At 50.3% G+C, this 27,740-nt stretch overlaps 1 protein-coding gene across 3 annotated transcripts in view; it reads left to right on the top strand.

The window, feature by feature from the left end:
- The window catches only part of GIGYF1 (GRB10 interacting GYF protein 1), a 1,351,771-nt gene that overhangs the window by 1,290,580 nt on the left and 33,451 nt on the right, over positions 1 to 27,740 (top strand). The window lies entirely within an intron of this gene.

Below are 27,740 nucleotides of genomic sequence, written 5' to 3'. Positions count from 1 at the left end.
GTACTTGTGAATGCCACACTATTCAAAGTGATTAGAAGATTATTGGTAATTGGCCAGTTGAGCTTTTACTCTTGGCTCTATTCAGGGGCGAGGAAAGTAAGTGGGGAAAGTAAGTAAGGGTAAGGTTCATGATAGGATCAGAAGAGTTGAGCTTGCAACATTTGAGAGTACTTACTTAGGGTCCTGGGATAGTCAAAATATGACAGAGCAGTATCATGTCGGGCAGAGTTTCTTTAAAATTGGATCATAGAAGTTTAACACACTTAACCTATTAAACGTTGTCATGAATGGAATAGACAATAACCAATGGTAAAATTGAAGTTTATTAATATGCACTAAATAACACTGAAATCAGCCTAAGAATATATACATCTACTCCACCTCATTATGTGACCCGAACTCTAGCCAATAAGGTCAAGATTCAGTTAGCTTACTTGATCCCACCCTGCCTCCCCTCTACCCTAGTCTTGCACGGTCTCTACTGGGGGGTTTTCTGCAGTATTCTGTGCTTCAATCATTTAACTCAGATTTATTTTTGTCTTTTTCTGATTTGATTCTTCTAATTTGACAACCCTCAACTCGTGCTAGACTGGATCTGGAGAATTTTGTAGCAGTGCTTCTGTACACCATCGGGTGATGCCATGCTGCTCTTCACTGACTCCACACCTCCCCAGAAGCAACAAAGCTAAGCAGCATATAAGCACCCACACCTGAAGTTTTAACTTGAATCAGAGCTCCTCTCATGACTTTGTTGGTCTTCCAGTGACTCCAAACTTTTTCATAGTGTTAAGAAGCAATGTCCCTGCAGAAATCGACAGGATTGCACTGTGTTGCAACTGCAGGTAGCAAATGTTAGTCATAGACCCCACAAAGGGTGTTTCTTTGGTGCATGGGCTCCAGATAAGATTCCAAGTAGATTAGCAATCAGATGATCACTGTGTTCTACTGTACCAGAACGTAATTACAGACAAAGAGGTGGAGTTATACATTGACGAACACAAGAAGTAATTGTGGGTTTCACCCAAATGCTACTTCTGTTCTCAAGTTGTGATCCTGTTCACCAAGCTGATTATGCGATCGCTCCACTTACCCTTCGAATTTCCTGAGTAAGTGAAAGTCCACACATAAGAAGGCGGAGCAGGAACCCCATCCTGCAGTTCTGACTCCAAAGAGAAGGCTTCATGCAATGCTTAATTTGATTCCGTGCTTTAAGGTGCTTGGCACCAGCACTTGTGACCGTCTGGCACATGATTTCACTGACTGTTTAATTTAGAGAGCAACACAAAAACAGTTGTTTAGTTATCCAATAAACATTGAATATTGCCTGCTTCTCAAGCCATATTCATAGTTTTGGGGGCCTGGAATTGTGACAGTTGTAGGAGTATGATGGTTTCTAGTTGTGTAAGTACTGTTGGCAGTGCTGGCAGGGGCAATGGGGGGTGCAAGCTGCTGCGGCCTCCTGACGAGGGCCCTGGCACGTAAGTTTGTTTTTTTTGCAAACCAAGCACTGGCTTCAGGGTGTCAAGATGTAAGCCACACTCCCTTGAACTGGCTAGCAATGAAACAGAGTCCTCACTTTGACTCTTTTCCTAGGCCATCATCCACCCAGCAGGATATTGAGGCCTTCAAAAATGCCATGCTGCTATTTTTCACTGTACTTTTGGCTCACTAATGAGCCTTCCGGACTGATGGAACCGGAAGGGTCTCCAGTTGGATTACCCCTGTGAATTCCTTTAGGGTGTCGTCTATCCCCTTTATCAGGCCTGAACGGACTCTGATACAGACTTTCAATCCACGCAGGTATCCAGGGCTGGTATATGTGGATGAACCTGTGCTGACGCCCATGTTGGATCCTGAACAGACATTCGCTCGACCAAAGTCATGATGTCAGATTACTAAAACTCAACCAGTTGTCATGCAATTTGTCTGTAACTCTGCATCTACCGCTTCACAGCCATCAGCAGCGGCTCCATTATCTTTTTGTTTCTGACTCTGATTCTGTGCTAAAGAAGGGTGCATCCCCATGATATTGATGAGGGTAATAACATAAGCTTGCTCCCCCTCTTTATGCTGATGATGCCATATACCTTGATTTAGAGAACACCAGTGCGATTGATACCTCGCATGACGCATAGCTTGACTTCTCTAGTAAGAAAGTGCCTTATTTGCATTGGTGGTTCGAAGGGCAGCAGAGATACTTGAATTGCAACTGCCCTCTGTTTTTGACAAAAATTGTCAAGACTGGGTTGGCAAAATCTGTGCCCTTACTTTCAGTGATACTCTGACCAGCAGGTTGAAACCATGTTCCTGCCTGCCTGTTAGCCGGTAGGTGCCAAACACAGTGTCCGGTGATCTGATTTTCAAGGAAACCTTTTCTGTATAGTCTCCTTGTACAGGCCTTGAACAGCAAGTTGAACTCTAATTCATTTCCAACCAATCCACCAAACATACGGTACAAACAGATTGATGCCTTTGCCAAACATGTTTTTTCTTATGCCAGTCTGACAATGCCATCTGTGTACGTATGTTGTATTTCTGTAGCATGATTCTAGCCAAAATGCAGCGGAGTGCTGTACAGACAATCATGAAGTCAATGAGTAACGGAGGTAAGTGGTTTGCGGACTGTACATGCACAGTAAAGTAGTGCTTTTTAAAAAGCTTTCTTCAACTCATTCCTAAATTGGAGCAGCATTGGGTCAGTCCTGATGGATACAGGGATGTTGTTTCAAATGCTGAGTACATTGATGTAAAAGGACTGTTACCTTTGTTTTCCTATATCTGATAGAGACATCTAGCCACGGATTCATTACCTTACAGTTATCCCCAAGTGTCAGAATAGATCCAGAAAAGTTTCATGATCAGTACCCCGAATCGCCAGTCGGCGCTGTCGATCGGCTCCGCGTGGCATTATTGACTTCTGTGCCGGATGTGACATACGCGGTTTCTATATAGCGGCGGATTCCTTACTGACCCACCCATTCTTCCCGCTCTGCGAACATATTTCTGGGGGTAGGGCTGATCAATTTCAAGGCCCTAGTTTTACGCACCAGTGGTCAGTTTACTTCATGGCTCTGTGCTTCTGGCATGGAAAGTCGTGAGGAGAAACTGCCGTCAGCATGCCTGGCGGGCACCTACATAGGTTCTGCGACATCACGTCAGGCGCGGACAACTCCATGCAGAGCCTTTTGACCACGCCTACCGGCGTGCAGGGCTACTGCTCATGAAAAATCTTCTGGATCCATGTGACGTCTGGGAAGTTCAAAGGTAAGAAATCTTCAGCTAGATATAGCCTCTACCAGATAAGGTGTTATCAAAGGTAAACTTGTTCTGCAGGTTTTTCCAGACTTAGGCCTAGTCTTGTGATATATAAGCTATCCAGCAGCAGTCCTGCCACTGGTTCTTTTTGTTTTCAACAGTGGTGTGCAGGCGTCTGTGTCAAAAAATAATCTGCCAATATTTATATACATCTTCAGTGCCATGGCCAGGTGCCACAGTCAGCCGTAGTCTGCCTAATTGAAATAGTATTGAACTGCTCCAATCCTGAAAGTGCATCCTTGTGTTTCTGGAAAGATGTTGTAGGTATCTGAAAGAAACACGTTAGTTATAGATTCCTTACCTTAGAATTACCCCCAAGCGTCGGACTGGATCAGGAAAGTTTTTTCGTCAGCAGTACCTCTGCGCGTCGGAAGGTGGGGTCGGTCAGCTCCGCGTCGGTCGTTGGCCTCGTGGTCACCGGGATGACGTCGCGGTTGCGACTTAGACGCCGCCCTTGCGTGCTGACGTCAGTTCTTTCTTTTTCCGTACCAGCCAGCGCAGATCCGGAGAGAGCAGTACTTTCAGTCACTTATGTCTTTTGTCCACTTTTTTTTCTGAGTCCATCGACTCCTGGTGCATGAGGGATGCCCGGCTTCAAGGCATGCGGTTCCTGTACCCGACTGATGTCTGTTATGGATCTGCAACGTGTGCCCCTCTTTTACCTGGAGCGCTACAACGACCCCAAGTCGTGCTCTGACTGCTGGTCGATGGCACCAAAGGCTTTGCGGGAGCGGTCACGAAAGTTGCTTGAGCGCCAGAAGTCGAGGGACCGGTCGCAGAGCCATCACCACTCGTCCAAATGTTTGCACTCTGGGTCGGGTAAGTCGAAGCACAAAAGGAAGTCGAAGAAGCATCGGCTGACGCGACGAGGTATCGGGCGCTGCCCCGCCCGCACTCTTTGTGCAGAGCCAGAGGAATCTTCCGGTGACTCGGAGCGACTCCCGCCAAACTTTATACGTTCTACAAAGTGATGCATGCTATCTTTGGGCAGCCCGAACCCGCCGGCACGCCTTCAGGCCCCACGGATTCAGTTGGGGGGCCTAGGCCTTCGCCGCCGTCTGTTCCGGTGCCGCAAGGCCCCCATGGATCCAGGCCTGGATCCGGATCGGCACCGGTTGACCTAATTACACCTCCACCGGCACCGCAACCGTCACAGCGTCCGTCCCCTACCTCGGAAGGATACAGAAGCCGCTGATTCCAGCTGCGGCATCGTCCTTCGCCGAGGCCCCATCTGCGTCTTTCACCCGCCGGTAAGTCCTGCAGCTTGCCACCGAGGCCTTTTCCTCCTTCTGCAGTGGGCGCGGGTTCCTCTCGGGATGCGCTCCCTCGCCCGTCGCCACCCTATCCGCCGTTTCCTGGCATTGGGGCGACAAGGGCCCAAATGAAGGCCTACGCTACGGTTCTGCAGGCTTCTTTGGGCCCCCCTCTTCTTCCTGTGACGTCTGCAGATCCCTCGCCATGCGCGGGCCTTCTGCGGACTCGCTGACGAGTTAGGCTTCAGGTGTTGGAGGTGTGGTGTCGTCAAGGCGCGGCCCTACAGGGTTCCCCTCTTCAACCCACGGTGTCCCTGCCTTGCCGAAAAACCCCGCAGGGTTCCCTGTGGGGTCGCAGGAGGTCACCGGGACTCACTGCGTCCCGAGTCTCCCCTCGGTCCTCTGGGCAAGCGGCTGTCTTACCAGAGGCCGAGCCGACTCCTTTCCGGCGCCGATGGCTTTCCTCCACCCTGGCGGTGCCGTGGGTGGAGGCCGGCACCCGGAGCACCTCCCAGAGGTCCCTCTTGGTCCTCTGCGCAGGCGGCTGCCTCGTCGAAGGTAGAGCCGGCGCCTTTTCAGCACCGTTCATTGGCTGCTTCGGCTCCGACCCTGCCCCTTTCTCCTATATGGCACGTGGTGGTGGTGGTGGTCGACTTGGCACCCCTGGTGGACACTTCGGCGCCGCTCGAGGACACACCGGTGCCCATGGCGGACTCCCCGGCGCCGTCCCGACATCGGATCGTCGACTTCTCCGGATGTCCCTTCCTCTCCGGAGGATTTGTCGTCTGCTCTTCACAGGAGACTGGACGCCGCGTCGTTGCCTTTTCCCCGGCGGCTTCCGGGGCGGGTTCTACGCCATCTCTTGCAGTTGATTGCCCCGCAGGCTTCTCCGGAGACCCCTCCGGCCCCTCACTCGTCCATGGGTCTTCTATCCTACAGGGGCTGGCCGTTTCTTCCTCCAGCAGGGCACGGGGATGGGCGGCTTAGTTTGCAGCCTTCGCCCACAGAAGAGTTGCTCTCACCCACATGACGCCCTACGGAGGCGAGTGTAGCCTTTGTCCGGTCCATCTCCACGGCCACTGGCATTATGCAAATGTGCAACCCGGTCGTTCCACTCCCAACGGACCACTTGTTCGAGGTTCGCCACCAGGGCTCTGGTGGAGGGAGCCGCTTCTTCCATTTGAAGCTTCGCTCCACAACTCTCTTCTGGGGGCGTCCTGCTACGGGGGATCCGGTGCCTCCACTGTCCTGCCCTGCATGAACCAGTCTGCCTTTTTTTTTCCACCCATCTGCCCGGGGCTCTGTCCTGCAGACTGCTTTTCTTTCCTTACCTTCAGTGTTGCTCCCTCCATCACGGGAGGCCCGGTGGTTGGACTCCTGGGGGCGTAACATTTTCGCTTCCACTGGTGCTGCTCTACGCGCGCTCAATAAAGTTTGTGTGTTGGCCAGGGCTACCTCCGACGTATGGGATTCTGTGGAGTCCCTTCTGTCTCGCGCCTCCCACAAAGGTGCCCGCGCTGATCTGCGGCACCATGTGCTGGATGGTCGGGAGTTAGCTGCATTTATTCTCCGTTTGGCCTTGGGTGTCTCTGATTCTCTCGCCCGTGCTATGGCGAGCTCTGTGGCCCTCTGTCGCCATGCTTGGTTGCTTGATAGCATCTTTCCGGAGAATATTCAGGAGCGTCTTGTTGACCTGCCTTTTGATGGGATTCTTTTATTTAACACCCATGCGGACTCCGCTATTCAACGACTCCTTGCGGTGCTCTGTCCTCCTCCTCCTTCCCCTCCGTAAGCTTCGGCTTGCCAGTCCTCAGGTGTCTTATGGGAGGCGTTTCTCCCACCTTTCTCTTTGGGCCTAGTGTTTCGGTTGGCCCATCTGTGTGCTGTGAGTGGCTTGAATTGCCTTGAGGGCCCTAAAGTTGGCCCCTCTGTACTTTTGGCTGCTGGTACAGCCCTTTAGCTTTTGTTGGCTGTTAGTTCAGCCATATAGGTCCTCAGATTGGATCGTCTGTGTATTTTTTGGCTGATTGGTAAGCCACCTGTGGTGATACCCACAGGTCTTTTATGTTCTTGACCTCTGCTGCGGATTTTCCTAAGAGATGTTCCTCTCTTGTTTTGGGACATGTCATACCCTAGGTGGGGTACTTGTAGGCTATTGTATAGCCCTGTCCTAAGCTGGGTGGGTGTAGATACCTTCTCGTAAATTTGGCCAGGTCAAGAAACGACTGCTTCAACAGGGACTTCAATACTCCATGCTATACCCGGCTACGGGTTGTCCATCGCGGCAAGCCACATATATTTCAGGATCCAGCCCAAGTTGAACTGTTTCTGAAAGACCACAAAAGATCTATTGACCTGGCCCACTCCCCTTCGGGGAGTGCGAGATCCCGATCGCCCACTTCTGCCCCTGACTGACTGGGGATATCCGACTGCCGTTGAGCCCCGTTGATGGTATTCTTTTGATGTGCACTTATTTCTGCCTCTGCCTTTCTTCTGTGCAATTCAATTACTGCTCAATCTGTGACTCTGTGTTCTCGCCCGTTCTGGTGGAGTTACCACCCATTAGGCTATGCCTCTCCTTTTCTTGATGGTTCCTTGACGATGTTTCAACTCGATTGCGCCCTGGCACCAACCTCCCCCTTCCGTGTTTCTCCACTGGATCTTGGCTCCAGGGGATAGCGGGTGAGATATCGGGGGGAGTGGGATGGCGGGTCTGGACCTCTGGTGTTCCCCACTTGGGTGCTCCCTCATGAGTGAATGACAAGATGTTTTAGGTTTGTAAGGGGTGGGGGAGATGCCCGGCATGATTGGGATGTCGGAGTGGGTGGGTGGGTGGGCTCTCAGGGATTTGTTTTAGGTTTGTTGGTTTTTTTTCAGCATGAGCACTACACGCAGACTTGTTGACGTAGCACAGTATGTTGCCCTTAATAGATGGCTACACGTTTGGGACAGCCGCCGGGTGGGTTTATTGACCTGGAGTTCCCGTGTCCGAGGACCTAGCGCACGCCACACACACTGAGCCAGGTGGGGGGGGGACTGCTCACCGCTATTTCTTGGAATGTCAGGGGATTGGGGGACCCGAGAAAAAGGCGGCAAATCTTGGGAGCTTTAGATAGGCTGCATGTTCAGGTAGTCTTCCTGCAGGAGACACATATGGACCCCCTCCGTCGGGGATCCTTTGCTGCTAGATGGGCTGCGCACTCGCTTTTCGCGTCGTATTTATCCTATGCAAGAGGCACTGCTATTCTTTTAAAACGTGGGGTTCCTTTTGTTCCCCAGGGTACAGCCAAGAATGCAGAGGGCCGATATTGTTTAGCGTGGGGCAGGATAGGCATCGAGACTATTACCCTGGCTTGCTCTTACGGTCCCAATTGTGATGACCCACGCAGCTTTATTGCTCTTTGGAACAAAATCCGGGAGGTGGGCTCCACGCACCTCATCTGGGGAGGTGACTTCAACGCTGTGCTAGACCCTGCTATGGATAGATCCAACCCCTCCGCTTGCCACTATGATAACACACACAAATACCTGAGGGACATATGCGACACTCAAGAGGTCGTGGATACCTGGCGTCATTTACACCCGACCTCCATGGAGGGCACACACTGGAATACTGCTTATGCCACATGGGCTAGACTAGATTACATTATGATAAATAGGGCACTGGCCCCCTCCCTGGTCAGTGTGCAACACATAGGCCGCACATTCTCCGACCACTCTCCGGTGCTCGCCAAATTCCGCTTACCGGACATAATGGGTAGATCCCCGACATGGCGACTCCGGCCCAACATCTTACTCGATGAACTGTTCCGATCCGAACTAGGGCAGGAACTAGAAGACTTCATTTCGCGTAACAGGGGCTCGGTTGACCGCGTGGCCACCCTATGGGAGGCACTGAAAGTCACGATGCGTGGAGTATGTATCTCTAAGAGCTCCGGGGTGTTGAAGACCTTATGCGCTACACTACATAAGTTAGAATCCACGCTACATACTCTGGAAACTAGTCCAGACTTTGCTGTCAGCACAGATGCGCAAGCACAGTACCGTGCGGCGATGTCTGAATACACTTCCACTGCCGACAGAGAGGTACACTTCCGGGGCAAATACTTCAGGGCTCGGGCATACGGAGAGGGTGAACGTCCCGGTCGATCCCTTGCGAACGCGGTCCGTCCGCTGCGTGGCTCCAATTTTGTGCTAGAACTTAAGGGGGAAGATTGAGTTCCTATACGCGACACACAGTCGCTCTTGGCGGCTTTTACTATGCACTATTCCACGCTTTACTCTACCACCAGAGTTAGCGCACTGGACATGGACGACTACCTGAGGGAGCTCACCCTGGGCTGGCTCTCGGATCGTCAGCGGGAGTTTTTGGCGGAACCCATAGGCCTGGACGAAATTAGAGATGCAATTAATCAGATGGCACCTGGAAAGGCCCCCGGTCTGGACGGTCTGCCCATTGATTTTTATAAGGCTTATATGGATCTCCTTGCACCGGTGCTTCGAGAAGTTTTTCTGGAGGCGCATGAGTCGGGTGCGCTCCCTCCATCAATGCAGGAAGCGCTGATTACTTCTCTATTGAAACCGGGTAAACTGCCTCACTCGTGTGACTCTTACCGCCCTCTCTCTTTGATTAATTGTGACGCAAAAATTCTGGCCAAGGTTCTAGCCAATCGATTACAGCTGGTACTGTCGGATCAGGCAGGGTTCGTTCCTGGCAGAGCCACTTCCAATAATCTTCGGACGCTTTTCTCCATTATGCACAATGTAGACCCTGATTTGCCACTAGTGGCGGTCTTTCTGGACGCCACCAAGGCCTTTGACTCCCTGGAATGGGACTATCTGCATTGTAAGCTGCGTAATATGGGATTCCCACTGGGTTTCACGCGCTGGATCGATATCCTGTATGACCGGCCGGTCGCTAGAGTGGGGATAAATGGGCGGATATCGGAGGCTTTTGCGATATCGCGGGGCACCCGTCAGGGGTGCCCCCTATCCCCGTTGTTGTTCGCGGTGGCGATGGAGCCGCTGGCTGCCCGGCTCCGACAACATCACCGAGACAAGGCGTTGCGTTGTCTCCAGAGAGAGGTACTAATCTCCCTATACGCGGATGATATTACACTATACATCCGGGATCCCGCCACTAACCTAAATCCCATCCTTCGGGAGTTTATTCGCTTCGCAGGCATGTCTGGTGTTCATATTAACTGGGGTAAGTCCACTGTCTTCCCGCTGACCGCGGCTGCTCAGCCGTTCCAGCTGGAATACCCCTTACGATGGGAGGAGGATGAAGTTAGATACCTTGGCATACTTCTCTCTCGTGATCGGGAGGAGTTGATGCGGCTGAACTATGGTCGCACCTTTTATCACATTCAGACCTGCGTAGCCAGGTGGATCACGCTGCCTCTCTCCCTCGCTGGCCGAGCCTCCCTCATCAAGATGGCAGTTCTTCCTAAGCTCCTCTACCTCTTCCTAAATATCCCATATTACCCAGGCCGGTCCTTTTTTCGACTCCTGCGCTCTGAGCTTATTCGGCTGGTGTGGGGAGGAAGGCGGCCGCGTCTTGGTTGGGAGACACTGACTCGTCCCTTCGTGCAGGGGGGGTTGGACCTGCCGAACTTTGAGTTGTACTACTATAGCGCGCAAGCCCACTTTATTCATCACTGGATCCGCCCTACTCCCTTTCTACCACAGACAGCTGTGGAACATTGGCTGGCGGATCCTATCCCACTGGCAGGTGCGATATTTAGTGCGCCAGAGACGCGAACGATGTACCGCACCACTATTTCCAGTTCCATTCTGGCGTGGCAATACATAGCGAAACTTGCCCACACGACTTTGCTCTATTCTCCACTGCTTCCCCTGGCATATCACCCCCTGCTGCCCCTCTTACAAGAACAATTGTTTAAAAACGTTATGGCTAAATTCCACATAACGACATGGGGGGATCTCTATCATGATGGCCTCTTCCGCTCCCAGACACATTTATTCGCTGACACTGCCCCAACCTTCATGGACACATTCCTCTATACCAGGCTTCGCAGTGGTATCCGAGCATTGACAGGGGAATTCCCCAGCGAACCGCCCATTCTAGAGCCCCTTCATCAGCTACTCAAGGCTGTCACTCCCTCACACGCGGTCTCCACCCTCTACCACTCATTACGCACTTCACCAGATTCCCTACCTTGTAGGGCACGAGCCAAATGGGAGGAGGAATTGGGTCAGCCCATAGAGGACGAGATTTGGAGCTATTGCTGCTTGCAAACCGAACAAATCTCCTCCAGCAGTAGGTTCAGGCTGATTTCTATAAATTCCTACATCGACTATACTGTACTCCAGCGCACATGCACAGGGTGGGCCTTCGAGAGGAAGATCTCTGCTGGCGCTGTCATGCTCCCGCGGCTGACTTCCTTCATATGGCGTGGGGATGCCGCTAATTAGCCACTTACTGGCAACATGTATATTCTGGCATTTCGGAAATGATTGACACCCCTCTTGTACCCTCTCCGACGCAGGCACTGTTGGGCTACACCAAAACTACTAAGAAGCCGGTTCGTAGATTTGTCACAATTGCCCTTCTCATGGCTAAGCGACTCATAGCCTGTAGATGGGGGAGGGGTAGAGCTCCGAAATTTAAGGATTGGATCAAAGACCTGGTTCACTGTCAGGACAATGTACTGCTATACGCTGAACTCCTCCCTTCCGCATCCCGACTGCTTGACATTTGGGGTCCCCTACAGACGTATCTGTTGTCACACCCGCAGATTTAACGCACTTTCCCACTCACATCCACATTAGATCTTCGCGCTCTTAATCCAATGGCTTTACCCCGGTTGGGGGGGCGGGAATTGGTAGAATGTCATCAAGCAATGAGACCTGAGTTCCCCTCCACTTTTCTTGTTCTCCGGCATGGATGGATCTCATGGTACTGCCATGTTGCACTAGGTATTGGGATAGGGAGGGGGGAATGACAACGCACAGTGCTGAGGGTCGCCTCTGCACGCCGGTGTATAATGCTATGGAGCGCTTACTGACTGCGGGGCTTCCGTGGGGGGGGGTGACGCGTTCCTCGAGTGTGTGTCCTATTTTATTAGTTCCTATGCCGCAGCCGGCCCTTGGAGGGTTGTAGGCAGGCAGCTGTGTTCAACGTTAAACTCCTCATTTATACCAGGCCGCCGGCCACTTGTTGGTTGTAGGCATGGGGCTGTGTACTGTGAAGTCATGCTGAATAAAGGTTTTTGAAAACAAAAAACAAAAAAAACAAAAAACTATAATGGATAGGTGTACCTAGCATATAGTCAACTAGTTTCGAGCTTCCCCCAGCTCTTCCTCAGGACTACACCGGGACCAGCCCAGTGTGAAAACCACTCCTAGTCGACCTGATTAAGGTGCAAAAGTGAGACGCTGCAACTAATAGGCATGCGTTATAAGTAATAAATACGTAAATAAACGTCAGGCAATATCTGTAGGGTACATAAAACACATATATTAAAGGAACAAAAGATCCTTGGCATTGTTGTCAATTCAATTGTGATCACACTACACACAAGTGTTGGTACAGTCTTCACTCTTATGTGCCGCTATGTGGTTCAAAAGAAGACGTTAAATAAAGAACATTCTCCATGCAGGCGCTGAGCTGAGAAGTGAATTAAAATGCAAAATGCAAAAAAACTCATGCGTCTGACACAACATAAAACACATACAAGACTGACTGTTGCAAGACATTACATACATTTTAAGAAGCAACAATGTGCCTCATGGTCAACGGAGGGGGTGTGGAGATCTCGTACACCTAGAAGAATGGTAAATTAGGTCGTTAATGGCGTCGGGCTCCGTGTCTGTGGCAGGCCCTTTTAGGAAAAAACGGGGAAAAAAGAAATCGATCTCCGGGATTTTAATGGGCCGGGCTGATCTTCCCAAGCTCCCCACTTACTTGTACGTGGACACCCACACTCTTGTACACCTATTGGAGCCAAACCTCACGGACCGCATACTGAAGTGTCCCGGGCGAGGGGCCGGTTATCAATGGGTGTTTCCGCATAGAAAAACGAGGAAGGACTCGCAGTAGGAAGTCCTTTCCGTCGTGGCCATTTTGGATTGGGGATTCTACGTGTTAGTGTACTGACGTTCGAGTGGCCCATCCTTTCAATACAAGGATCATACACTAGAAATTATAAAGAAAATGTATATAGACGAGGAATTATTACTCAGAAAGGCACTATAAAATGCCTCATACGATGAATCCTGTAGAGGCTCACAGGGCATAGTCTCAATGGTGCGGCCATGATGGATCAGGCCATATCCGGAATTGAGATTATTAATGAAACGGGTGGATGCTCACCTCAATATTGTATCAAGACACACAAAAACACCTAATAGTATATCGATCTTATACCAGTAGGGAAAAAAAAGTTTGTTATGAAAAAATTGTCATGGTGTGTTGAACTATTCAGGTGGAAGCCAAGAGGTATGAATTTTCACAATACTTTATTTAAAGTTGATTGAAGAAACAGATAATTGAAAGACAGGAGGCACGATGAGATTCAGGAAAACCTCAGAATAACCCTAGATTGTACAAGATTATTTGGCTATGGCCGGTGCATCTACCTTTGTTTTATGCAAATTGTCCCCACGGTATATCATCATTTAGGCCTTTGGTGTCAGACCGTAACTTAAGCACCCAACGTTGTTCTTTTTCATGCAGTTTTCTTTCGATGCTAGGGTGGTTTTTTACATGTTCAAGAATGACCCAGCTAAGGTCATTAGGTGTGTGGTGTTGTTCTAGAAAATGAGTGGTCATTTTTGTGGTGTTACGTTTACACCTAAAATTGCTCCGGTGTTCGATTATTCTTGTGTTCACCTTTCTTGTGGTCATCCCCACATAATGGAGGTTGCAAACGCAGGTGATAAGATATACCACACCTGTCGTATTGCAATTGGTAAAAGATCGAAGGTCCCATGTCATACCATTGTTGTAGGTTACTTTTTTGGTAACTCTGGTTAAGTGACAAACACTGCAGTTGCTGCATGGGTAATGGCCCTCAGGTAATGGATGGAGCAAACGTAAAGGGACGTCGGTCTTGGTAGGGTTGGGATGGGTGTGTACTAGATAGTTCCTCAAATTTTTGGCTTTCCTATGACTGAACATAGGTTTTTGTAAATTCAGACCTCCACTATTCAGGATTCGCCAATGTTTTTTTATTATTTTTGTGACTTGGTCTGATGCAATATTGAAGGTGGCGATACAGATTTGTCTTTTGTGGTCTTTATCAGTGTCCTCAGGTTTGTGTTCAAGTAGTGCTTCTCTGTTATTATTGGAAGCTCTTTTTTGTGCTTTGGACACTAGATGTTGTGGGTATTGTCGTCGTATAAGTTTCTGTGATAGATCCTTAGCTTGGATGTTATAATCTTGTCTTGTGGTGCAATTGCGTCTCAGGCGCAAAAATAGCCCAAAGGGAAGATTGTCTTTCAAACTTCTGGGATGGAAACTGTCGTACACTAGTAGGCAGTTCCTTGCTGTGGGCTTGAAATGTGTGGTGGTGATCAAGCGACCTTCGTGCGCTGTTATGTTGAGGTCAAGAAAAACCAGATTGGACCTACTCATAGTACAGGTGAATTTCAGAAAAGGATCTTGTTGATTGAGCCAAACAAGGAAAACCTCTGCCTCTGCTTCGCTGCCTTCCCAAATCAAAAACACATCATCTATGTATCTTTTCCATAGTTTGATATGGTCACTGTGTGGATTGTTTTGGTGGAGAATCTTTTGTTTCTCCAGGTGATGTACATAGAGCGCTGCTACGCTCGGCGCAAAGGTGCTTCCCATGCTGGTTCCGTGCTTTTGTTGGTACAGAGAGTTGTTAAATTGGAAGAAATTCTCTGTCAGAGCTAGACGACAGCATTCAAGAACCACGTGTCTGGGTGTGTGGTATCCCCAATTGTTCTGAAAAAGTACTTCCTCCAGGATGTCCAAAGTGTCCTTGTGTGGTAAACTGGTGTAGAGGCTCTCCACATCCAAACCGATCAGTATATTGGTTATGGAGTTGAATTCAAGATTCTGAATCAAACAAAGGACTGCTTTAGTGTCCTGTAAATACGTTTCGGTGGCTTGGACCAAGGGTCGTAAGAATGCGTCCGCAAACTTGGACAATGGTTCCAGAATTGAACCTATCCCTGATACTATTAGTCTACCAGGGGGCGCCACCATTGATTTTATGTATTTTAGGAATAGTATAAAAATAAGGGATTATGGGTTTTTTGTTCTCCAAAAAATCCGCTTCTTTTTTGCTTATCCAATCATTTGTCAAAGATTCTTCAACCAAGCTCGCGATCTCTGTCCGCAGGCGTTCTGTGGGGTCATTCCGTATTGCTAAATAATTTCTTTCATCTGCCAGCAGGCGTAGGCATTCTTTTTGGTAATCAAGTGTATTTTGTAAAACTATTGCTCCACCTTTATCTGCTGGTTTTATTGTGAGATTTTTTTCATTTGATAGTTGGTAGATGGCCTCTTGTTCAATTTTGCTGGTGTTGTGAAATACCCGTATTGATCTAGGGTCTATTTCTGTGACTTCTTTCAATACTGCTTTTTCAAAAGCTAGGAAACGGCAAGGAGCCACACACGGAGCATGGGTCCACCGAACATGCCTTCAACGAGCAGCAACCAAGCCTAGTATTCAACCTGTCCAAACTCACTCACACCTATCCAAAAAACTGTGTTGGAAAAAGGATTAGGTTTTGTTCCAACAGCCACTTTGGATAAATTCAGGCTGGTCTGCGAATTGAAAGAGTTTATTCGCAGGATAAAATTGGAAATTTTCTTCAAAGATAAGGAACCAAATACTAACATCATTACGGATACTGGACTCCATAAAAAATCTAACTTTACTCCTCCATCTAACAACCTTCCCATTGAACTACTAGCTTTTGAAAAAGCAGTATTGAAAGAAGTCACAGAAATAGACCCTAGATCAATACGGGTATTTCACAACACCAGCAAAATTGAACAAGAGGCCATCCACCAACTATCAAATGAAAAAAATCTCACAATAAAACTAGCAGATAAAGGTGGAGCAATAGTTTTACAAAATACACTTGATTACCAAAAAGAATGCCTACGCCTGCTGGCAGATGAAAGAAATTATTTAGCAATACGGAATGACCCCACAGAACGCCTGCGGATAGAGATCGCGAGCTTGGTTGAAGAATCTTTGACAAATGATTGGATAAGCAAAAAAGAAGCGGATTTTTTGGAAAACAAAAAACCCATAATCCCTTATTTTTATACTATTCCTAAAATACATAAATCAATGGTGGCGCCCCCTGGTAGACCAATAGTATCAGGGATAGGTTCAATTCTGGAACCATTGTCCAAGTTTGCGGACGCATTCTTACGACCCTTGGTCCAAGCCACCGAAACGTATTTACAGGACACTAAAGCAGTCCTTTGTTTGATTCAGAATCTTGAATTCAACCCCATAACCAATATACTGATCGGTTTGGATGTGGAGAGCCTCTACACCAGTTTACCACACAAGGACACTTTGGACATCCTGGAGGAAGTACTTTTTCAGAACAATTGGGGATACCACACACCCAGAAACGTGGTTCTTGCATGCTGTCGTCTAGCTCTGACCGAGAATTTCTTCCAATTTAACGACTCTCTGTACCAACAAAAGCACGGTACCAGCATGGGAAGCACCTTTGCGCCGAGCGTAGCAGCGCTCTATGTACATCACCTAGAGAAACAAAAGATTCTCCACCAAAACAATCCGCACAGTGACCATATCAAACTATGGAAAAGATACATAGATGATGTGTTTTTGATTTGGGAAGGTAGCGAAGCAGAGGTTTTCCTTGTTTGGCTCAATCAACAAGATCCTTTTCTGAAATTCACCTGTACTATGAGTAGGTCCAATCTGGTTTTTCTTGACCTCAACATAACAGCGCACGAAGGTCGCTTGATCACCACCACACATTTCAAGCCCACAGCAAGGAACTGCCTACTAGTGTACGACAGTTTCCATCCCAGAAGTTTGAAAGACAATCTTCCCTTTGGGCAATTTTTGCGCCTGAGACGCAATTGCACCACAAGACAAGATTATAACATCCAAGCTAAGGATCTATCACAGAAACTTATACGACGACAATACCCACAATATCTAGTGTCCAAAGCACAAAAAAGAGCTTCCAATAATAACAGAGAAGCACTACTTGAACACAAACCTGAGGACACTGATAAAGACCACAAAAGACAAATCTGTATCGCCACCTTCAATATCGCATCAGACCAAGTCACAAAAATAATTTTAAAAAAACATTGTCGAATCCTGAATAGTGGAGGTCTGAATTTACAAAAACCTATGTTCAGTCATAGGAAAGCCAAAAATTTGAGGAACTATCTAGTACACACCCGTCCCAACCCTACCAAGATAGACGGCCCTTTACGTTTGCTCCATCCATTACCTGAGGGCCATTACCCATGCAGCAACTGCAGTGTTTGTCACTTAACCAGAGTTACCAAAAGAGTAGCCTACAACAATGGTAATGACATGGGACCTTCGATCTTTTACCAATTGCAATACGACAGGTGTGGTATATCTTATCACCTGCGTTTCCAACCTCCATTATGTGGGGATGACCACAAGAAAGGTGAACACAAGAATAATCGAACACCGGAGCAATTTTAGGTGCAAACGTAACAACACAAAAATGACCACTCATTTTCTAGAACAACAACACACACCTAATGACCTTAGCTGGGTCATTCTTGTACATGTAAAAAACCACCCTAACATCGAAAGAAAACTGCATGAAAAAGAACAACGTTGGGTGTTTAAGTTACGGTCTGACACCAAAGGCCTAAATGATGATATACCGTGGGGACAATTTGCATAAAACAAAGGTAGATGCATCGGCCATAACCAAATAATCTTGTACAATCTAGGGTTATTCTGAGGTTTTCCTGAATCTCATCGTGCCTCCGGTCTTTCAATTATCTGTTTTTTCAATCAACTTTATTTAAAGTATTGTGAAAATTCATACCTTTTGGCTTCCACCTGAATAGTTCAACACACCATGACCATTTTTTCAGAACAAAATTTTTTTTTTCCCTACTGGTATAAGATCGATATACTAATAGGTGTTTTTGTGTGTCTTGATACAATATTGAGGTGAGCATCCACCCGTTTCATTAATAATCTCAATTCCGGATATGGCCTGATCCATCATGGCCACACCATTGAGACTATGCCCTGTGAGCCTCTACAGGATACATCGTATGAGGCATTTTATAGTGCCTTTCTGAGCAATAATTCCTCGTCTATATACATTTTCTTTATAATTTCTAGTGTATGATCCTTGTATTGATAGGATGGGCCACTCGAACGTCAGTACACTAACACGTAGAATCCCAAATCCAAAATGGCCACGACGGAAAGGACTTCCTACTGCGAGTCCTTCCTCGTTTTTCTATGCGGAAACACCCATTGATAACCGGCCCCTCGCCCGGGACACTTCAGTATGCGTCCGTGAGGTTTGGCTCCAATAGGTGTACAAGAGTGTGGGTGTCCACGTACAAGTAAGTGGGGAGCTTGGGAAGATCAGCCCGGCCCATTAAAATCCCGGAGATCGATTCCTTTTTTTCCCCGTTTTTTCCTAAAAGGGCCTGCCACAGACACGGAGCCCGACGCCATTAACGACCTAATTTACCATTCTTCTAGGTGTACGAGATCTCCACACCCCCTCCGTTGACCATGAGGCACATTGTTGCTTCTTAAAATGTATGTAATGTCTTGCAACAGTCAGTCTTGTATGTGTTTTATGTTGTGTCAGACGCCTGCATGGAGAATGTTCTTTATTTAACGTCTTCTTTTGAACAACATAGCGGCACATAAGAGTGAAGACTGTACCAACACTGGTGTGTAGTGTGATCACAATTGAATTGACAACAATGCCAAGGATCTTTTGTTCCTTTAATATGTGTTTTATGTACCCTACAGATATTGCCTGACGTTTATTTACGTATGTATTACTTATAACGCATGCCTATTAGTTGCAGCGCCTCACTTTTGCACCTTAATCAGGTCGACTAGGAGTGGTTTTCACACTGGGCTGGTCCCGGTGTAGTCCTGAGGAGAGCTGGGGGAAGCTCGAAACTAGTTGACTATATGCTAGGTACACCTATCCATTATAGTTAGGGACTTTAGCATATCACCCCGTTTTTAATCCTATTAGCTAGGAGCAAGAATAAAATGTATCTGAAAGAAACACGTTAGTTAGATTCCTCACCTTAGAATATCCCCAGGCGTCAGACTGGATCCGGAAGATTTTTCGTCAGCAATACCCCTTGCGCGTCGCTAGGCGTCGTCTGCGGCTCCGCGTCCGTCGTCGGCGTCGTGCGCCCGAATGACGTCGTCGGAGTACTTAGACGCCGCCCTCGCGCGCTGACGTCAGTTCTTCTTTTTTCCACGCCAGTAAGCGCAGATCCGGGAGAGCTACCCCTTTAGTCAATTTTTGACTAACTTTTTGATCCTTTTTGCTCCTGTCTCGACTCCGGTGCCGGTAGGATGCCTGGTTTCAAAGCCTGTACGGACTGTAGCCGCTTGATGTCGGTTACGGACCATCACCGCCGGTGCCTTTATTGCTTGGGCCTCGATCACGATGCGGCGTCGTGCTCGGACTGCAAGGCCCTGACCTCGAAGGCTAGACGGGAGCGGTCCCGTAAGCTTCTCGAGAGTCACCATCGGTCGTCGGGATCCAAGTCTTCGGGTAAGTCGAAGCATTCCAAGAAGTCCAAGAGGCGACACCGCTCTTCGGACTCCCCTCGCCGGTCGCGCGACTCGGCCGAGGGTCAGGGTGGTTCCACCCCCGCGGCTCCAGCGGAGCCGCAGGCGCCGCGCACGTCCCCATACCCTCCGGTCCCTGGGACTGACGCGACGCCGGCGGAAGTCAGTGCCTTGCTCTCGGCCATGAGGAATCTGGCTCCGCCGTCGGCGCCCGCTGGTGCGCATTCGGGCCCCGCGGACCCGACTGGGCTGCCTTGCCTGCCGGTGGCTCCGGTGCCGTTGACGGCTCCGGCCTCCACGCCGCAAGCGCCCGTGGGACCCGTTCTCGAGTCCCCGTCGACGCCGGTCAACCTCGTCACGCCTCCTCCGCCGGCGTCGACTCCGTTTGACGTCGAGCCCCGGTTCAGTCCCACTCCGGGCCCGGCGCCGGTACGGCGTCGATGGACGCCGCGATCGGCGCTGCTAGAGACACATTATGTCTACCGCCCGGCTCCGTTACTTTCTCATCTACACCAAGAGTCGGATGATGGGGACAACTGGGAGGGATCCGAGGATCCTATGGCCGCTCAGGCTACACTGTCCCAACACTGGGCAGATGAACTGGGGGAGGCCAGTGGCCTGGATACCTCTCCAGACACTGGATTCATCTCTCCTCCGACTGTGGCTTCGGAGGAGGGTGCTGCTTTCTCTGTGGTGCTGCGCAAGGCGGCCGCAGCCCTTGGGCTCGAGCTACCTGCCGTGGCTGTGAGGACGAATGTCCTCACTGAGGTGCTTCAGTCTGCAGCAAGCTCCACTGAGCCTCTCCTGCTTTCAATGAGGCCCTCACTGACGTTCTGCAGGGCACCTGGTCCAAGCCCTCCACAGTTCCTCCTGTGGACAGGAACGTCGCCAGGCGCCACCGCCCTGCTCCGGGCGAACCCAGTTTTCTGTCCCAACACCCTACCCCTGAGAGCCTGGTTATCCAGGCCTCCACCTCCCAATCCTCTTTCCCGACCGCCCCGCCGGACCGGGATTCCAAGAGACTAGAACAGTTTGGCAAGAAGCTGTTCTCCTCCCTTAGTTTGGGCCTGCGGTCTTTGAACACCGCCTGTCTCTTGGACCGTTATTCCCACTCTCTGTGGGATGCGGTGGAGGACGCGCTGCCCCTGTGTCCGGAGGAGGTCCGGACACGACTTACCCAGGCTCTGGCCGATGGGAGGGATGCCGCGCGACATGCTATACGATGTGGGCTTGACACCACGGACTCGCTGGGTAGGGCCATTTCTACCACAGTGGCGCTTAGACGTCACGCCTGGCTACGGTCCACGTCATTTTCGGGCGATGTCCAGAGCACTCTCATGGACATGCCCTTTGATGGCACTCGCCTTTTTGGCGAGAAAGCGGACAGTGCGCTGAATCGCTTTAAGGACTCCCGGGCTACGGCCAAGTCCTTGGGCCTCTCGGCCCCGCGGTCGCAAACTTCCGCCTTTCGCCCCTTTGGTGGCCAAGGAAGGGGTGCCTCCTCACGTGCGCCTAGCCACCAGCCGCAGAACCAACCTGCGCGCGGTCGCGGACGTGGTTTCCGCCGAGGCGGTTCTGGAGGACGACGAGGTCAGCCCACATCCACCCCGGCAGCATCCGCCTCAAAGCCTTCCTAGTCCGAGCTTTCAGGCCCATTCCACGCCAGTGGGCGGCAGAGTTCGCCATCACCTGCTCCACTGGCGGTCCATCACATCGGACAGGTGGGTGCTGCAAATCGTCCGAAGGGGCTACTCCCTCCCCTTCGAGACGACCCCTCCAGCCATGCCACCGCAGCACCACCGTATCTTGGGGGATCATTTGAATCTTCTCCACGAGGAAGTTTCGGCCCTCTTGGCCAAGGGGGCCGTCGAGCGCGTTCCGAGCCCAGAAGTAGGTCGTGGTTGTTATTCCCACTACTTTCTGGTTCCCAAGAAGGGCAAAGGGGGCCTACGCCCTATCTTGGACCTCCGGAAAGTCAATACCTTCCTCCGGAAGGAAAGGTTCAAGATGTTAACTTTGGCTCAGGTTCTAGCTGCCCTAGACCCCGGAGACTGGATGGTAGCGTTGGACTTGCAGGACGCGTATTTCCACATCCCTGTCCTGCCGGCCCACCGGCGTTACCTGCGGTTCACGGTGGGCCCAGAGCACTTTCAGTTTACCGTGCTCCCCTTCGGCCTCACCAGTGCCCCTCGGGTGTTCACGAAAGTGATGGCGGTGGTCGCAGCTCATCTGCGCAGATCAGGGGTTCCAGTCTTCCCCTATCTCGACGACTGGTTGTTGAAGGCGGGCTCGCCCCGGGCAGTCGTCTCCCACCTCCAGACTACGGCGGATCTCCTGCATTTGCTGGGATTTTCCATCAACGTGCCGAAGTCACACCTGAGCCCCTCTCAAAAGCTCCTCTTCATCGGAGCGGTTCTCGATTCGGCGCAGTTCCGGGTCCATCCACCGGAACAGCGGGTCCGGGATATACAGGCCCTGATTCCCATCTTTCGCCCTCTATCCTGGGTCTCGGTCAGGCTAGTGTTGCGGCTTCTGGGGCTGATGGCCTCCTGCATCCTACTAGTGCATCACGCCAGGCGGCGCATGCGGGCTCTGCAGTGGGACCTGAAGTTTCAGTGGGCCCAGCATCACGGCAACCTGTCCGACCATGTCTTGATCTCGGAGGGCACTGTACATCAGTTGCAGTGGTGGCTCACGGACCGCGATTGGGTCAAGGGCAAGAGCCCCTCCCTTCCCCAACCGGAGCATGTCGTAGTGACGGATGCGTCCCTCCTGGGATGGGGTGGCCATATGGGAGAGGCGGAGATCAGAGGCCTCTGGTCTCCGGCGGAGTCTCGTCTCCACATCAACCTGTTGGAGCTGAGAGCGATCCGACTTGCACTGAAAGCCTTCCTTCCCTCTGTCAGGGGAAGTGTCGTGCAGGTGTTCACGGACAACACCACCGCCATGTGGTATTGCAACAAACAGGGCGGGGTGGGGTCGTGGATCCTTTGTCAGGAGGCTCTGCGCCTCTGGACATGGCTGGAACACCAGGGCGTCACCCTGGTTGTTCAACATCTGGCGGGCTCTCTGAACGCCAGAGCAGACGAACTCAGCCGCCGGTGCATGATGGATCACGAATGGCGTCTGAACTCCGAAGTGGCGCAAGGTCTCTTTCAGCAGTGGGGAGAGCCTTGGTTAGATCTATTCGCCACCGAAGAGAACGCGCAATGTCAGCAGTTCTGCGCATTGGAATTTCCAAGGCGGCACTCGCTCGGCGACGCTTTTCGTCACGAGTGGAGTTGCGGTCTGTTGTACGCCTATACCACTTCTGCCCAGAGTGCTGAAGAAGATCAGGCACGACCGGGCCCAAGTTATCTTGGTGGCTCCGGATTGGGCACGAAGGTACTGGTATCCCGAGCTACTCAGTATGTTGACCGATCCTCCGATACATCTGCCCCTTTGGGAGGATCTTCTGTCGCAGCAGCAGGGGACGGTCCTCCACCCGAACCTGTCCAGCCTCCACCTCCATGCGTGGAGATTGAGCGGCGGCAGTTGATGCCATTTGACTTGCCTCCTGAAGTCTGTGATATCATTCTGGCAGCCAGGCGTCCCTCCACAAAGACGGTATACGCCTGCCGGTGGAACAAATTTGTGGCATGGTGCACAGCAAAGGCTGTGGATCCCCTTTCCGCCCCTCTTTCTGAGGTTCTCCTCTTTCTTCTTTCTTTGGCCCGGCAGGGCTCTGCCCTGGGCACTCTGAAAGGTTATCTTGCTGCCATCTCTGCCTTCTTGCGGCTTCCTGATCAGCCTTCTCTTTTCAAGTCCCCTGTAGTTACACGCTTTCTAAAAGGCATTACTCACACGTTCCCTCCTGTCCCTTTTGTAATGCCTCAGTGGGACTTGAATCTTGTTTTGACATTCCTGATGTGCGCTCCCTTCGAGCCTCTTCACAATTGTCCTCTTCGTTTTCTGACTCTTAAGACTGCTTTTCTAGTAGCCATCACCTCGGCTAGACGGGTGAGTGAGCTCCAGGCTCTATCGTCCAAGCCTCCTTTTCTATCTGTTCATCCGGACAAGGTTGTCCTTCGGCCTCGTCCTTCCTTTCTTCCGAAAGTGGTGACTCCATTTCATCTTGGGCAGTCTGTCACCTTGCCCACCTTCTTTCCGCCTCCGCATCCTTCCAAAGAGGAAGAGAGGCTCCACCGTCTGGACCCAAAACGTGCGCTCTCCTTTTAACTGGACCGCACAAAGCAGTTCCGGGTGGACGACCAACTTTTCATTGGATACGTGGGTGCTAAGAAGGGGAAAGCGGTGCACAAACGAACCATCTCTCGGTGGGTCGTTTTGTGCATCAAAATTTGTTACTCCTTTGCAAAAAAGGTCCCTCCTGTTGGGCTGCGCGCCCACTCCACTCGGGCCACAGCGGCTACTACTGCTTTGGGACGGGGTGTCCCTTTGCAGGACATCTGTCAGGCGGCGACGTGGGCTTCGCTACACACGTTTGCCAGGCATTATTGCCTTGACAGCCAAGTCCAGAGGGATGGCTTCTTTGGCCGTTCTGTCCTCCAGGACTTTCTGGTGTGATCTTGGTTCGCAGACCCACCACCGGGGATGGTATTGCTTGGGTATCTATTCTAAGGTGAGGAATCTAACTAACGTGTTTCTTTCAGATGAACAAGTTACTTACCTTCGGTAACGATGTATCTGTAAGAAACATTAGTTAGTTAGATTCCTCACCGACCCTCCCATCCTCCCCGTTCTGCGAACCGACATCTAGGGTTAAGGTTATCCTTTTCAGGCCCCTAGATTTTATTTTTGGCACCAGTGTCTGTCTTTGCATGGCTCTGCGTTCCTGGCGCGGAAAGCTATGTACAAGAACTGACGTCAGCGCGCGAGGGCGGCGTCTAAGTACTCCGACGTCATTCCGGCGCACGACGCCGACGACGGACGCGGAGCCGCAGACGACGCCTAGCGACGCGCAAGGGGTATTGCTGACGAAAAATCTTCCGGATCCAGTCTGACGCCTGGGCATATTCTAAGGTGAGGAATCTAACTAACTAATGTTTCTTACAGATACATCGTTACCGAAGGTAAGTAACTTGTTCATTTGGCCCACTAGCTGATTATTTTAATTCACTTTATCCCATCCCACTCCACTCCACTTTCACTTCCACTACACATAATCTGTACCTTTTAGTGCTCCTACGTAATCCGCAAGTCGCAGCACGCCTCAGCCCGTAGAGGACTGAGAGGACCCCAATGATGAAGCATGTCACCGTGGGGAAACCCTGGTGAGTGAGGGGACTCAAGAAAGAAAAAATCTTTTTCTTTCTCTCTTTTTGGTGGACTTCAGAATCCAATAGGTTTCTGACACCTCTCTCTCTCTTAGGTTAGGTTCTTTTACCTGATAAATTCAGGTTGTTTATGATATATGTACTGTTGGAGGGTGAACCTAGCCTTGAACCTCTACTCCCCCCCCCCCCCCCCCCCCATTTGTTTTTTGATAACACATCCCTGTGTGCCATGCCCATCACCTACACTGCCATGGCATACATCAGTCACCCCTCTAACTGGGTGCCTTATGCCAATGCAGAGCCCTGTGCCCCTACAGTGCCCAGGTCCATTCCTGGGCACTGTAAGTGCAGTGCTGCCATTTGAGTACATGGTGCTGAGAGCTCGTCAAACACGAGCTCCACAGCACCATAATGGCAACACTAAAGACTGAGAAGTTTGGTATCAAACTTCTTAGCACATTAAACCCACACTGATGCCAGTGTGGGATTTAATGTACACAGCACCCCAGAGGGCATCTTAGAGGTGCCCCCCTTAACCTAACCTCCAATCCACGTCTGCTCTGAGGCTGCCTAGGCTGCCACCCAGCAGACATGTTGCTGGACCCCTTGGTAGGAGAGCCCCTGCTCTCCTGGGCCTGCAACAATGCACATCCTGGGCGAGGTGCTAAATCTCCTCCCCCAGGATGGGCAGGGGGAAGCTTCAAAGGCATGCCGCCTCTGTGAGCTTCCCCAGGCCCCTGCAACCCCCCACTCTGGCGGGAAGCTTTGGCCGGAAACCCCAAATAAGGACAGGGGATGTGCCAGCCTGCCAACCCCACCCCTCAGGTGGGGGAGGCGAGGTGAAGCACATCTCCGGGCTCTCGCCATCTTGAAGATGGGGAGCCCTACCCTATCAGGACTAGGCTACTGACCCCTCACTCAGGAGAGAGGCAGGATAGGGGGTGTACCCACCCCAGGACAGGGACCCATTGGTCCCTGCCCTTCACCTACCTATAACGCCCGTAAATCTAGAATTTAGGGGCACCCTGAACCTTCCTTCCCCAGATTCCAGATTCAAAACTACGAAGAGCAAGAAGAAAGAAAACCTGCCCTGCAGCTGCTGAAAAGAGGAAGACACCAACTGCTTTGGCCCCAGCCCTACCGTCCTGTCGACCCTCGAACCTGCTCCTGCTACAACCCGGCATCTCTTGTGGCTAGCAACCTCACCAACCCCGGAGGACCTGGCTACCTTTTGGCTCTAAGCCCCTGGGACTCCCATGAGTAGAGGCTCTACTCAAAACCTATCTCTAACCCCTGACAGCAGCCCGGAACCGCGAACCCAGCACACTCTGCACCAGCCGAGCCTGGCCAGTGCCGGAGTGAACAAAGACCCTGAGGACAACCCTACGGCGACTGTGACCCCGAGTCCGGCACCCAAGGACCTCCCTCGACACTCCTGAAGAAGCCTGCAGCCTCAGAACAAGGTGCCCCCCCAAATGCGAACAACAGAGGGTAAGATTTCCCGATACCAAAAGGCACCCCTGCACGCGGCGCCCCACGGCCCCCTGTGCCCAATCCCGGGGTACCTACCTATCCTCCAACTACCCAACTTATCTCTCTAAGTGGTGGTGGCACCTGAAGAGTCCTCGTCCCCGAGCTTGCAGTCTTTTTCTAAACCGGAGATTTCCCATTGAAATACATTGAGCGCCCGAAGGCTCAAAAGCCCTCTGCACCCAGCCGCCCGAGTGGCCCTGGCAGTGAAAACTCTACACCTACCTAGTTCCCCACTTCCCCTGAGTAAGTGACCAGGAGCCCAGCTCCCACAGCCGCGTGGCTTGCCAGTCAGCAGCCACCAAACAAGGCCCCCCTATCCCTCATAGGATAACATTGGGCCTAACTCTCTCTGCACCCGGCCGCCCTAGAGCCACTGAGGGTGAACCAACTGTACCTACCTGACCCTGGGAGACCCCTGAGTCTGTGCCCAGAACCTCAACTCTGCCAGTCGAGTTCTTACCCTTAAACCGCAAACTCTATTTTCCTCATAGGGTAACATTGACTGGCTTTTTCCTGAAATTTCTTCTAAGTGTGGACTTTTCAAATCTTCACCAAAAATCAGCCGAGTGACAAACTAATTTACTCACCTGCTCTTAGGTGAGCTCCCAGTGCTGCATCTTGGTGCCCAGCACTGACTCTGAAAAATACTTACAACTGTACTTACCCTTAACTCAATTTTCTTCCATAGGAAACCATTGACTGTTTTTCTGTGAAATTTCTTCTAAGTGTCGATTTTTGCAATCTTTAAATATTCTTCAAAAATCGTATAATATCTGAAAACGTAATTACTTACCTGTTTTGGATAAAGGTCCCAGTACTGAGTCTAGGCACCCAGTACTGGATTACAAAAGTAACGTGAACATACTGTACCTGTAACCTGAATTTTCTTCCATAGGGAATCATTGACTGATTTCTCTGAAATATTTTTGTGTCAACTTTTAAAATAGCTAAATATTGTTTAAAAATCATTACAGTTATTAAATCAACTTTCATCACTTGATTCTGAGAACTGACCCAGGACTGAATCTAGGATCCAGTCCTGGAATTCCAAAAGTAATCTAAAAAGTAATCTGTTGCAAATAACTTGAATTTACCATTGAGCTCAATATATTGTTGTGTTTAAAAATAGAGTTGCCTACTGCAACCACTTGTAACAGTTTACTAAAGTCTATTGCATATTGCAAAAGTATTTATATGAAACATCTCCTGCTGAGAAAGTATATTTTAAATCCAAGTGTTGGTTCTAAAATAAAGCAAGCATATATTTTTTATATATAAACTATTGGCCTATAGTTCAGTTATTGAGTGTGTGAACCCATTTGCTGACTGAGTGTGTACAACAAATGCTTTACACTGTCCTCTGATACTGCCTTACTGCTCGACCAAGCTACCACTTTAGAGAGTAAGGTTATATCTAACTTTAACCTCTGTTAAACCCTTGGGGTCTGTGGACTCTGTACACCCTGTACCTATTAAGGAACAGTATATACAGAGCCACTTTCTCACAAGGATTTGCAGGCTATGGCCAAGTCCCTGGGCTTCTCCAGCCGCTCAGCGCAGTCTGCTTCCCCACTACGTCCTGCCCA

Source organism: Triturus cristatus, chromosome 12, assembly GCF_964204655.1.
Source record: "Triturus cristatus chromosome 12, aTriCri1.1, whole genome shotgun sequence".
In the NCBI taxonomy this organism is placed as follows: Eukaryota; Metazoa; Chordata; class Amphibia; order Caudata; family Salamandridae; genus Triturus; species Triturus cristatus.
The sequence above is the reverse complement of the archived record's forward strand: the minus strand, read 5'-3'. Positions and strand labels throughout refer to the sequence as shown.